Below are 14,066 nucleotides of genomic sequence, written 5' to 3'. Positions count from 1 at the left end.
ACCCACACTTTCCTAGAAAAGTCATCAATAAATGATACAAAATATGCTGAGCCACCATACGAGGTTGTAGGTGCTGGACCCCAAAAATCTGAATGGATATAATCAAGTATTCCTTTACTAGTATGTTTGCCTGTTTTAAACCTTTGCTTACTTTGTTTGCCAAACAGACAATGTTTACAGAAATCTAACTTTCCAGACCTTAGATTAGGAAGTAACTTGCGATCAGCCAAAATATTTAACCCTCTTTTGCTCATATGGCCCAACCTTTGATGCCATAGGCACATGGAACTACTGTCATGTTCAGACACGGTAGACACATGAACTGACCCTGTTCTTCCTTCTAAGTGAAACATATTTCCTACTTTCTTAGCTTTCATTACTAGTAAAATACCTTTGTAAATTTTCATTACTCCACCTTGAATTACAGTTTTATATCCATTCAATGTGTCAAGTGCCCCTAGTGAAATTAGATTTTTCCTTAAATCTGGTACATGTCTTACATCAGTTAACATTTTAGTTGTCCCATCAAAGATTTGCAGTTGTATACTCCCTATTCCCACAATATTAGATGTGACATCATTACCCATGTACACGACTCCATCATTAACTGATCTATACATCTTAAACCATTCTCTATGAATACACATGTGGTTTGATGCACCGGAATCTAACAGCCAATGTTGATCATGATTTGACAAATTAACTGATAACACTTCGTCGCTCATACCTGAACTAGATGCCAAACCTATATCGGTCGTGTTTGCTTCCTTCTTCTCTGTCGATGAAGCTTCTTTAGAAGTTTGTTGTCGCTTCGAGCAATCCTTCTTCAAGTGCCCCGATTTGCCACAAAACTAGCACTTTACTTTACTCTTCTTCCCCTTCGACTTTGAATGTGAATCGTTGTGCTTACCAGAGCGTCTTTCTCTAGAACGACCTCTAGCCATCATTGCCTCTGATGTAGAGGTGTCAGCATTTGACCGCTTCCTGGTCTCCTCGGACAACAAAGCTCCGATGACATCATCAAATTCAATGGTTTCTGATGAACTAAGACCTATAGAAGTAACAAAATGATCCCATGACCCAGGCAACGAGCACAATAAAGTAATGGCTTTATCCTCGGATTCAAATTTTACTTCTATGCTTTCTAATTGCACCAGTAGAGTATTAAAAACATTCAAATGATCAGTAATCGATGTACCTTCATTCGCAAACTGTATAGCTGTCACTTCAGGAGAATTCGATTTGTCAAGGATTTTGTCATACACAGCTTCTCCAGCTTCGTCCACAAACCAGCAGCAGTTTTCTCTGACACGATGTTAAACAAAACATCATCCGCCAAACACAATCGAATACCGCTCAAAGCTCTTCCATCCAATTCATTCCATTCATCATCTGTCACGGGGTAAGGCAGTTTGGATCTTCCCGACAGTGCCTTTGCCATGCCTTGTTGTACCAGGAGATCATCCATCTTTACCTTCCAGATCTCGAAATTGTTTTTGCCATTAAACTTCTCGATTTCAAACTGGGCACTCTGAGTTTTTGCCATCTCGTTTAAAACAAACAATCTCCAAATCCAACTTTTAAATACAAGAAGTTAATATATAAAAAAAACACCTATGCCTTATTTTAAATTGCCTTTACTTTACATTAAAAAATTCCTTTGCTGTTTGAATTGCAAATTACCATTTAAAAAATGAGTAGCAAATTTTTACCAATGCAGTCGTTGGCGTGTTGTTGCTATCGTCACTCCAGACAATCCGTGCCAGTAACAAAAACGCTTAGAGTAACAAAAAAGGCGCATCTATCCCCTTCGGATCCGCGCTACTCAGGAACTTAGTGCACTGGCGCTACTAATCAAATCGGTTCCGTGCCATTCTTTTATTGGTGTGACTGTGTTGACATAACCTGCGCCGGTTGCAAAAATCTCAAAAAAGAATGCTCCACCTACAACGATGTTGCTGATCACCGTGAACGCACTTATTGCTCAAATACTTCATGTATGCACCCGCTCCAATCGTGCGCTGATTCTGCTGATGCACAACATCTATGCGCTGGCATTCATATGCACAATCTCTATGTGCAGTCATACGCAGTCAATATCTATGCAGTCATACGTAGTTCAGTCATACGCACAATATCTATGCGCAGTCATACGCAGTCATATGCACAATATTTTGGAAGCGCAGTTCAGCCAGCCACGCACACACTGTTCAGTCAGCCAGCCACGCTCCAACAATGTTAAACATCCTTTGTACTGGTGATTGCTGATATGCAAACGCTCCAACAACGTTAAACTACTGCCACGTTACACGCAGGACCTCCAGCAAACGTGAGCCCGCCACACCTCTGCTACGCCACTCCTCCAACTCGCTATGATACCACTTGTTAGAGCCAACAGTGCGCAACAAAAACAAGAGACAACAACAGCATATAAAATCATACACAAAAGACAAAGAAGTTTAACGTGGTTCACCCAACCAATCTGGGCTATGTCCACATAGGCATCGACAATCTTTATTATCAAACAGGAGATTACAAAATAATCAAGTTTCTCACAAACTCTCACACCCCCATCCCAATCCGTATGGACACCTGTTTTATAGCTAAGAGAATCTAACTGCCTCATAAATCCTCTTACAACAAATATAGGATGCATTATCTCTCTCCCAACAAAATAAAGCTAATATAGCAACTCAATCTTATTGTTGTCACCTACTGAGATTTTTGCCTAATTTATTAGAACTGAAAATTTCAACAGTGCTTAGAGCCGCCAACAAGAGAAATCGATTTAATTGAATGGGTCCACTCCCTTCCTTCGGGATGAAGATTTTGCATTTTTTAATCAGTATATTTATTTGTTATAAATAAATTTGTCTTTTTCTTAATAATAAAGAGAACAACCAACTTTTTTTTCTAAGAGAAGAGTACATCATCATCATTTTCTTTATTCGTTTAAGTAAATTTATTTATTTATTAGGGTTAAAAAAACAAAATTATATATTCTTTATTAATTAAAACACAATAAAGTTCTTTTTAATACAAATGTAAAGGATCGTCATTAGTTTTAATTAACTGACAATTATTATTTTCTTGTTCTCTATAATCGTTTTCTTTATTATTGGTTGTAAACAAATATCTTAAGATTAAAGAATAAGGAAAATGATCATATTCAAGAATAAGATTTTTTATTTTATTTATTATTTTCATATTCCTGTTTTTTCCACTAAGTATTGTAAAAATATAAAATAATTAGATTTATAATAATCATTTTATAAGTTAATCTTACAATATTTAATAATTTTATAAAAAATTATAAGAAGAATACTATATTTTTTTTAGATATATTTATTTGTTATAAATAAATATGATATTTAAAAATGAATAAAAAAATTATATTCTTGTTCATGAGGTGGAGAGTGAATAGTAGTAGGGTGTTTTGTTAAAGCACTTTGTAGTAATGGTCACTAGTTCGAAATTTCAGTAAAAATCTAATCATGCTAAAGGCTATGTTGTGTCGAGACTCAGTACAATCCCTTATAAAAACTAGGTGCAACCGAGTAAAATCACATAATCTAACAACAACAAATCATATTTTCCTTTTTCTTCTTTAAATTCATGATCTTTATTTTTTGTAAATACATTTTATCGATTATATAAATATCTGTTAGTAAAAAAACAAAATAAGTTTTTAATTAATCTATACCTTTTTATTATAAATAGTAAAGAATCATAATTTATTTTAATTAACCAAATATTATCATTTTTTTCCATATTATATATATATAATTCATTCTTTTAAAGGGACAAAATCATGTCTTTTTATTGTTTTAATTTGCCATTTATTTGCTATTCTAAGAATAGGAAAAAATAAAATAATTATAATTTATATTGATTTTCTTATATTTATAAATTAAATTTTATATATATATATATATATATATATATATATATAGAATGTGAGTATATTTTATTTTTATAAATAAATACAACTTTCTTTAGAAAGAATAAGATAGTCTTTCTTTGCTTTAAATGCTATTTCACTTATCATTCACGTTATCTTATATAAACACAACAATTTGTAGGGCGCTTCGTTTTGTGGGGCTAATGACTCTGAATAAGGTGATAACTCTTCTTGGCAAGATTTCCCGAACATTAATTCCTCTTATGTCCCTTCGATCTGTTCAGATATGATTAGAGACAACATGTGTGTCATTGCGTTCAAGAATTTTGCATAGAGATTACATGAGTGGATAAGGGATACTTATATTTTTAATTTTTGAGAATAGATATTCAAACCAGGTAAAATTTAGTCATATAAATTTCCTTCTTTTATATTATATTTTCCTTTTTCATTAATATTTTTTAATTAAATATAAAATTAGAATATTTTTATTATATTAATTTTTTAATTAGTAATAAAATAAAAATATAACATTTTGAAAAATTAGAATATTTTTAACTAATTTTTAAGTATTTAATTTAATGTATATTTATTTGAAAATTATATTAAAAAATACATAAAAGTAAGAAATTAAAGATAATTTGATTTCAAAATAATTACAATCTACATACCAAATTTTAAAAATACAATGAATAAATAGATAAAATTAATATTTTTTGGTTGGCCTAAAGAGGATTTGAACTTTGAATCTCACTTTCTTAGATAATAGTTCATAACAATGTGAGAGCTATTTTTTTTTAAATATATGAAAATTCTTAAATTACTTCAACTAAAACGTTCATATAAATTTGCAAGAAATTAGATAAAATATAACTATAAAAATAAATAAATATGCTCTCTCTCTCTCTTAATTTCAAAACTATACATAAAGAAATCCAAGAAAACTAAAATACAAATTCAGCAATATATGTATTTTAAACCTTCTTTTTTTCTTTCTAAATGAAATTTCAGAACTTTAATTCTTCCATATGTCATATAATCACATCTCAATTTTCTTTTCATTATTAAACATATATATCAAAGAGATAAATAACAATAGTTTAATTCTTTCTTAGATAATATTTTAGTATTTAAACTTTTCTTATTGTAAAATAACTTTCTTCTAATATTGTAGATAATATATATATATATATATATATATATATATATATATATATATATATATATATACATATATATATATATATCTATATATATATATATATACACACACACACACACACACACAAACAAAATGTAATGTAGTATTTTTTATATTAATTTATTGTTAGATATTAATATTTTGGAGAATATTTTCATCTAATAATTAGAAAACCATCAATGCATTATTAAGAAACCAAGTAATATTAGTAATTGATATCATTTCAAGATAGGGAATAATGATTATGTGATTTATCTTCCTCACTTAAGAGAGATATATATAAATAAATAATGAAGTAGGTTGAAAGAGTACCTCTATTATAAACTTTAATTTAACCTAAAAAGTCATGGTCATGCCCCTGTAGTCACCCACATTAAAGGTTGACTTAGTGTACCCAGATGGCCCATCAGTATAGGTTTATGGTGCATCCTCACTCATTTCATCTCATTAATTTTATCCAACTAAAACTACGTCATTCCATACCATACCTCACCTTTTATACCTCATGATTATTAAAATTCATAAGTTTAACACTTATTGAAGTATGTAGATAATCATTCCATACAATTATGCTTAAAATAACCGATATGCAAATGATATGAATGAAAAAAATCTTATAGAATCAACAACCCAACTAGCCTAACAGTTGTCAAATATTCAAATGTGTGACAATAAAGTGAACTCTAGTCTCCTATAGCAATTTAAAAATTATAAGAGAACACAATTCATAAAAACCTATCCACAAATTTGTTATTTGATTTACTACCATAGATTGCAACTTTATCATAAATCAAAAACATTTCACTTGAGAGAAATAGTAGGTACTCTCGTATGTATGCAATGTATGAAGAGTTAAGTTAAGTGAAGGAAAGAAAGTTAAGTCTAATATTAGAACTCAAGTGAGTCTGGGTTAAAAAGTTCATGCCTTGTCAATAAAAGCTAATTTAAGGAAAATAAAAATGTCAATCTATGTTAAAGTGAAGTTAGAAAATTTTAGTTAAAACGAAAGTCATAGTTTTCATGAGGAAAAGAAAGTTAGAGTTTGCATGATTTTATATTTAGAAAGTTTAGTGCTTATACACTCATGGTTGGGTCATTGTAATGTGAAGTAAGAAGAGTTAATAACAGCAACTTGGTGGATGTATATGAGAGAATAATTAATGAATATAGCTTATTTATTCAAGCAGAAGCTTGTGTACTTATTTGTCTTGTGTTTGAAGGTTTATCTCTACCTCTAAATAACACGTGGTATTAGGGAAAGGTTTAGCAACATTTCAGAGAACCAAAGGAGTTAAGAAGGTCATGAGCTACTTCTACTAAGAGTCGTGGATATTGTGAGTATCCCACAAATCAAAATTTTCATCCATTGGTCCATAAGTAGAAACTAGTGATCTTAGAGAGTTTGTAAACCCAACTACTAAAAGATTAGGGTGAGCAAGCTACAGAGCCACCACCATATCAAGACGAAAGAGCCACTGCCGCTAACCAAAGAAGGAGTCTCCACAATAAGTTGTAGGCATGAGCCTCCATAACAATTTGTGTAGAAGAGCTTAGCACAGTTTCTAAAAGTTGTTGGGAGCCACCATTAAAGTGAAGGTTAAAAATGTTTAGTTTTAAAAATAATCAAGTGGATGCGACATTCATTTCTAGAAGGTCAAAAAAATAAGGAAAGAAGTAAAAATAAAGACAACAATCATGGGTTACAATGCAATACTGAAGAAAACCAAGAAAATAAATCAGAAGGAGGATCCAAATTATTTCGAAGAGCTCATAGAGCTCCTCGCCACAGTCGAGGCATCTAAAAGACAAGTAGATGAAGTAGAACAATTAGAGGATGAATGAATCAGGAGAGATCTGGTAATACTTAAAAAATTTACTGTTAACAAATCTAATTTTTGGGAACTGTCAAAATGAAAACTTTTATTCGATGTAAAGAGTTGATTGAGTATTGGTCGAATAACCCATATGATGAAGTATGTGATGCCTTAGTATTAGATCTTATAAAACATGTATTAGATGAGAAGTCCTTGTGCAAGGTAGAAAAAGCTACATCTTACTAGGAAGCATGGAAGACCCTCGAAGTAGAATTTGGTATAAAGGAAAGTGACATAGAGCAGCAAATTCTATTACAGTATGTCGAAGAATCAATAGAAATTCAACTGTAGGTCTGAGATTAAATGAGAAAGACTCTAGGAGGAAAAAAGAGATTACAGAATTCCACTCAAATGTGGATGATGGTCATAAAGACTGTAAAAGTGAAACCCATCATGCAAACATGGATATGGATGAAGAAGACATGGAAAATATTATAGAGTGAGAAGTTGAAGCCTCTACGTGTGAAGTAGAGAAAGGTCATATAGATGCTCAAGAATCCCACTGTAACATGGATGCTGAAGATGACGGTGAATCCCACAGTGACGAGACACATGTGGATGGTGACTCCAAAGTGGGTTGTGAATTGGTGAATCCAACATAATACCTTATTGATGATGGTGAAGCTTCCAATAAATAAGTGAATAAAATTTGTGATCTAGCTGGTATGATTATAGTTTATGATGACCTCTTTGCATCAGACATTGAGGCATTTAAGTTTGAAAATAACAAAGGTAGTTTTTCATATGAAGTAATGGTTTGTAGAGCTGAAAGTGAGTCTCTCATGAATCCAACAACAATGATGAATTTGGTAAAGTTGAAATTGTTAATGAGCACATGTATGCTGAAATATCTCACCACAGAGTGGACAAAAAATATGTTGATGATATTTGTGGTCTCTTTTGTTAAACAATGATTGATTTTGGGAATATGGAAAGTGCCATGTTTGATGAAGAATTGAAGGTTGAAGTTATGAGTGTAGCAGCAAGTTATGAGGCAATAGTTAGAACTCCTCATGTAGTGTGTGATCTAGCATAAATTGATGATTAAGAAGAGGACAAAGTGATTCATGAGTTTTTGATGAGAATAACCACTAACAACATAAGAGTGGAAGATAGCCTCAATGTAGTTGAAGAGGCAAAGATGAAAGAAGAATCAGATAAATCTCTCACTCTAGAGCATAATTAAGATTTTTTTAACATTGATTTTGAATGTGCAAGTAGACAAGACAACAATCCAGTTACAGTTATAGTTAAAAGATAAGATGAAGAAAAATGTGTAGGAAAGGGCCTAGAACTTTCCAAAGACGAAGAAGAAAGAATTGGAACAACGTTTCAACAATAGATTCAAGAAGAGATAAAATTCTACTATCAAGAAATTTGTATAAAGAACATCAGGAATACGAAGGGGAAGAAGCATGGAAAAGTTCATAGTTTGAAGATGAAGAGTTGTGGTAGTAGTCCATGACTGAATGAATATTTTAAGAGGAAGCTATAGAATATAGGATTTGAAAGCCTAAATTATTTTTTAGAACAAATATAAAAGAAGTCAAAGAAAAATTGCAGTAGAAGAAAGTGAAGAAATATGGAGCTTACATCAAGAAAGCACAACTTGAAATGAAGCAATTCCAAGGGTATAAAATATGGAAGAAATGAACCTAGAGAGGATTCCAATAACAAATAAAATGTTGTTTCTAGTAGTAGTCAGATAGTTGAGAATTCATACGATCTATCTATACTTTCTTTCATCCTCAAATTATTTTCCTTCAATGGATGTGATGTTTAAATTGTGTTCCATTGGAGTAGTTAAAGGATTGCACTTAGCCATGCCAAAGTTGTTCAACATATCTCCAATGTACTTCTTCTGAGAGAGTAATATAAACTTCCGATATTGGGTTACTTCAATACCGAGCTAGTAGTGAACATAGTCCAAATCTGTCATTTCAAAACCTTTCTTTAGTTATTTCTTTATCGATGCAATGTAGTTCATTGTCCCTGTCATGAAAAGATAATTTACATACACCACAATATACAAAACTATTTTTCAAAGACTCTTGACAAATAAATTTTCATGATCAAGGTCATAATGTTTGAAATCTAGTTTCAGAAGATGCTCGTTCAACTTCTCATACCAATCTTGCGGTGCTTGCTTGAGGTGATACGACAATTTTACAAGCTTGCATACTTTGTTTTCCTAGCCCTTCACAACAAATCCTTCTGGTTGGGACCGTTAGGTCCCTATAATACTAGTGTCTACCCAATTACCATTGTCATTGTAGCCCTTATTGTTATTGTTGTGCCCCTATTGTGCCCATATTATTATTATTGTGCCCCAAAGAAGCCCACTATTGTTATTGTTGTGCCCTTATATTATTATTGTTATGTCAGCTTTGATTATATTATGACCCCTTAGACTCTTATATATACAAAAGGAGGTTTTGTCATTTGTATCATCCAATAATTTTTCATTTGTTTAATGTAAAGGAAGCTTCCCCCTAGAAGAGGCTAATTCTGAAGTCATTGATCTATCTTTTTGTATCTTTTTGTGAGTTGTATTCTTAACATTGGTATCATAGCTTTGGATTCTAGGGTTTCGCTGCTCCAAACAGGTCATCATGGAATTCTCACTATAAATTTTTCTCTACAAATATTTAGAAGCTAAAATAAAAACATGTTTGCACTGAAATCGTTTTGAACCTTGGGTCCGAATTCCAGAGCTTGTCTCGCTATATTTTTGGAGATATGATATGAGGAAGTTAGGGCGTTTGGCGACTCTCGAATTACATTCTGAACATGTGACCTTTGGAAAATATTCATAACTTTCTCTCTGAGTGTCAGATTGAAATTTCAAAAGAAGTTACAGAACGAGGACTGACTATAGTTTTCTGTGTATATTTTTCAGATTCGAAGGTAAAAACAATGACACATGGCACATCGTACAAGTTTGCTCTACTGAAAAATTATATAATCAGGCCATCTTGGGAGATTGGACATAACTCTCTCTTGGAGAATCCAATTTCGATGAGACGGGTGACATTGGAAAGAGGACTTAGAGGGCTATTGCAGGAAGAATTTAAGACCTTGGAGATCTACAATTACATAGCTACAACAAATTCAATATCGAGATTCTACAAAGAGAAAAAAGGTGTGTAGTCTTTTTAAAATTTTTCATAAGTTTGGGTTGAAAAACTAGTTTGAAGTTCAAAGGGAATAGTAAAGCATAATTATTATTAATTGAAGCCCCAAAGAAATTAAATGGAAACACCTTGTTGAGGCAAATTAATTACCTATCATTTAATTGTCAACCTGGGGGTTTCGTAAAATTTGAGAAGCATGTGTGCACTGTATATGCTAGAAACTAACTTTCAATTTAGATCAATCTAATTACGAAACCAATAAAATGGAAAACCAAATTCACCTATTCTTATTCAACACTCAATTCAAAAGAAATTATAGTACAATTATAGTACAGCGCGTGGAATTGAAATCTTAATCTTTCAATCTTGCAAGAACTCAAAAGCACACCACTCTTTCAGAAATGAAAGCAAAAACAATCATTCTTAACCTCTCACATAGGAAAAGATATGAAAGAAAATAAAAACAAATTTTCTTAACTTCTAGGTAGAAAGAAAATAAAAACAATCACTCTTAACCTCTCACATAGGAAAAGATATGAAAGAAATAAATCTTAATCTATGAAAAACAGTAAATCTCACACACTGTAAGTGGTGATGAGTCTCATCATTGGGTAACTATACGGGCCTTAATTCACCTCCTAGCTTAGTCAAACCAACTAGTATCATAACTTATTGCATACTTTTGATTATATTTTGTTTATTAGATGAGTTAGAGTTGGATATTTTTCTTTCTGGTCTAATGTGCATTCAATGCAGGATTAAAGGATAAAAGCAAGGAATTTTGGCAAAGACCACGGTCAAAACTCAAATGGGACAAGGGAGAGGGATTATAGGAGGTAAATCCTCCTCATTTAATACCCATCCATTTGAATATTCCTCCATCATCTCAGAGTGCAAACAACCAAATCATGAGGACTAGAAGGCAACCGAACAAGTGAAAAACAAAGCACCAGTTTATCTCGAGTTTGGGAGCTGAACCTCCCTAATTTTAAGGAATTCATTGGAGACTTAAGATGTATAAGTAGAGAGGCCTAGGACCTCGGTACGATTTGGATTTTTTATTGTAAAACTCTACTCTATTTTCGAGTTGCAAGACTTGTGACAGTTTTTTATGTAATCCATTGTTTTGGTAATAAGAATGAGTTTTGTTTTGAGCCAGCACTGAGTTAACCCAGCGGGTTGAAGCTCTTGGGTTAGGGTCCTACCATAGCAACCAAGGCTCCTCTTTATTGTACATGTATGATAGTATATATTCATAGTTTAATTGTTCATTTTCTTAGTAGATGCATTTCCATTACAACAGTGTAGATTAGATTGGTTGTGTGATAGTTTTCTTCCATTTGTGCCTTCTTTCATGTAGTAGGTTGTCAAGGAGAAAAAGGATCACCATAAGGTTGTCATCAGGTGTCTCGGCCTCACTTCCTCCCTCTTGGAAAATGACTTGAGGAAGGGACCCTTCAGCAGCCCCAAAAACACATATTTCTAGTTCTTGCATGAGCTTTGGAGTTTGTTGTCTTTGATTCAGTATTTGATTCATGTTGCAAGATAGATTTCATTTTCATCTTTTTCCATCTCCATTTCTGCAATAGGATCTCACTCATGCTTTCATTCCCTTTAGAAACTTTCTTCATGCATAATATAAGAAATTGATTCATGCTTTTCTAGTTTATGCAAATGTATCTTGTAGCATAGTTCTTGGAGAACACACATGTTTTAAGAAAAGCAAGAAATTTAGGAGGAGACCCAAACTTCATCACCAGTAGCCACCTTCCACTTCATCCACCTTATCCATATCTTATTCCACCATCACCCTCACTAATTTTTTTTAGTATTTTTCATTGAAATTCCCCTAGTTACAATGAGCGAATCTAGCCATCTCTTATCTTGGATATTGACTCCTGAGTGCTCCTAGACTTTCTAACCCCATTCCACTCATCATAAACCTTTCCCAAGCTTCCCAACACCTCACAATTAGCTCTCATCTATATCCTGTAGGTTTCCTGTAATTCCTACAGGATCATCCTGTAGGTTTCTAGTACATCCTCTAGGTTTTCCTGAAATGGCCTGTTTTAAGGCCAAATTGATGGGAAACCTTTAGGAAGTCACACAAAGCCTCCTAGGACCATTCCACACCATCCAACCACTCCATAAACCTTCTAGCCATCCTCCATCACCTTTCATTCACCTGTCACATCCATAAGAACAATTAATTTGCATACTAGATTTTGCCAAAAAGAAAAGCAAAAAAAGTGAAAACAGATTTAGTTTAGTTTTTTTCTTACACACTAGTATGGTTTGATGCTCTTTACTTCTGCAGCTTAGATAGTAACATTTTTTTAGTGTCGATTTAGCAATTCTGCTCAGCATAGCTTTTTAAATCGTTAATTAATATATGGTGTGATTTAGCATTACATGTTGTTTTCTTCATTACTCCAATAAAGTAGCTCTCTTAGAGTAGATTTGCTCTTATTCCAACAAATAATCAAGCTTCTTCTGACTCTATAGAATTATGGATTGGAACCCCTAGGGTCTCTCGCCGGACGAACAATGACAACAGACAGGACCTTCACTTTTACTTGTGCATACAGCACTGTCACCTCCAAGTTTGTGTTAACCCCAGGTTGATAAGTAAAGTTAGTAACCCAGAATTTGCAGCATCCTTGCTGCAATACTGGAACTCATCACTTTTTGGTTGAGGAGTTGTCTGAGTAGAATTTGATTACTGCTGTCTTTTCTTCTATTTCTTGTCTTCAATATTTTGCTATTACTTTATTTCTACAAAAGTAATCTAGTTGTTTCTTTTCTTTCATTGTCCATTATCTGCTTTCCTTTTTTGTTTTGCAAGTAGGATTTCAATTCAGCAAGTAGCTTTTTCATTCTGTAAGTGATTTTCATTCAATCAAAAATTTCATTTCTACAAGTACTTTCCAGTTTAAAAAAAAAAAAAAATACAAAACCAACCCAAAAAAATTTCCTTTCATGGCTCATAGGAACAGGGACAACCTAGGAAAATTTTTGCCAAATACCCCCACTGCATCCAACATTCAACCTTCTCTCTTCTTCGGTGGTTGTGAACTAGAGGAACCTTTAGGTGAGCAAACTGACATATTTAAAGAACCTAATGGGGAAGAAGAAGAAGAGGAACCCATTCCTACTGAACCAATGGCTGAAAACTGAAATGACAGAGGGAATAGAGAGAGAGTTGAGGGTACCTTCCCCATCAGGTAAACTAACGGGGACACTAAGATGAAAAATATAATACCCTCTGCCCTACCTCATTTCCATGGCCTAACCACAGAGGACCCCGAAACTTTCCTATTTGAATTTGATGTTATATGCTGAACATATGCCAAACCTATGAGTATACAGATGATGAGGAAAAGTTAAAACTATTTCAATCTGTTATGACTCCAATATTTCTCTGGAGTTGTTGGAGAAAGAAATGATTAGAGGTAACCACAAACCAACTTTGGAGATTAGGATCAAGCGTTCCTAATTCTCAGAGTGGGCTCTCTCCTTTTTATTTAACTTTGTTTAGTTATTTGATTTTAGGCTAGTTATGATTGTGCTTGAGTTTCAATTTAGATTTAGTGTTGGGATCAATTACTTAGATGAAAAGAGGGATATCTTTTACCATTGGGCTATGGGGTCAAATGTCAGGAAAACAGGACTGCATCAAGTTCTAAAAACACTGTCTACAGGGCAAGATAGCAGAGTTACTTCAGATCTCAAGGCTAGATGGTGAAGTGCTTTTCAATCGGATCCAAAGAGAAATTAAGGGTTCCTTAGGCCGTATTATGAAGAAATTGAAAGAGGTCAACCAGGATGGGAGAGAAATTAAGGATTCTCAGATCCGGATATCAGAAGAAAACATGTAAATGATCAACTATTCAAAACAATGTACTAGAACAAATTCTGAGATAAACTTCCAACTAATTCATTCAACTTTAGATAAC

Source organism: Pinus tabuliformis, chromosome 1_2 (genome assembly GCF_031772625.1).
Source record: "Pinus tabuliformis cultivar Carrire ecotype Pingquan chromosome 1_2, CPIR1, whole genome shotgun sequence".
Taxonomy (NCBI): domain Eukaryota; kingdom Viridiplantae; phylum Streptophyta; class Pinopsida; order Pinales; family Pinaceae; genus Pinus; species Pinus tabuliformis.
The sequence above is the reverse complement of the archived record's forward strand: the minus strand, read 5'-3'. Positions refer to the sequence as shown.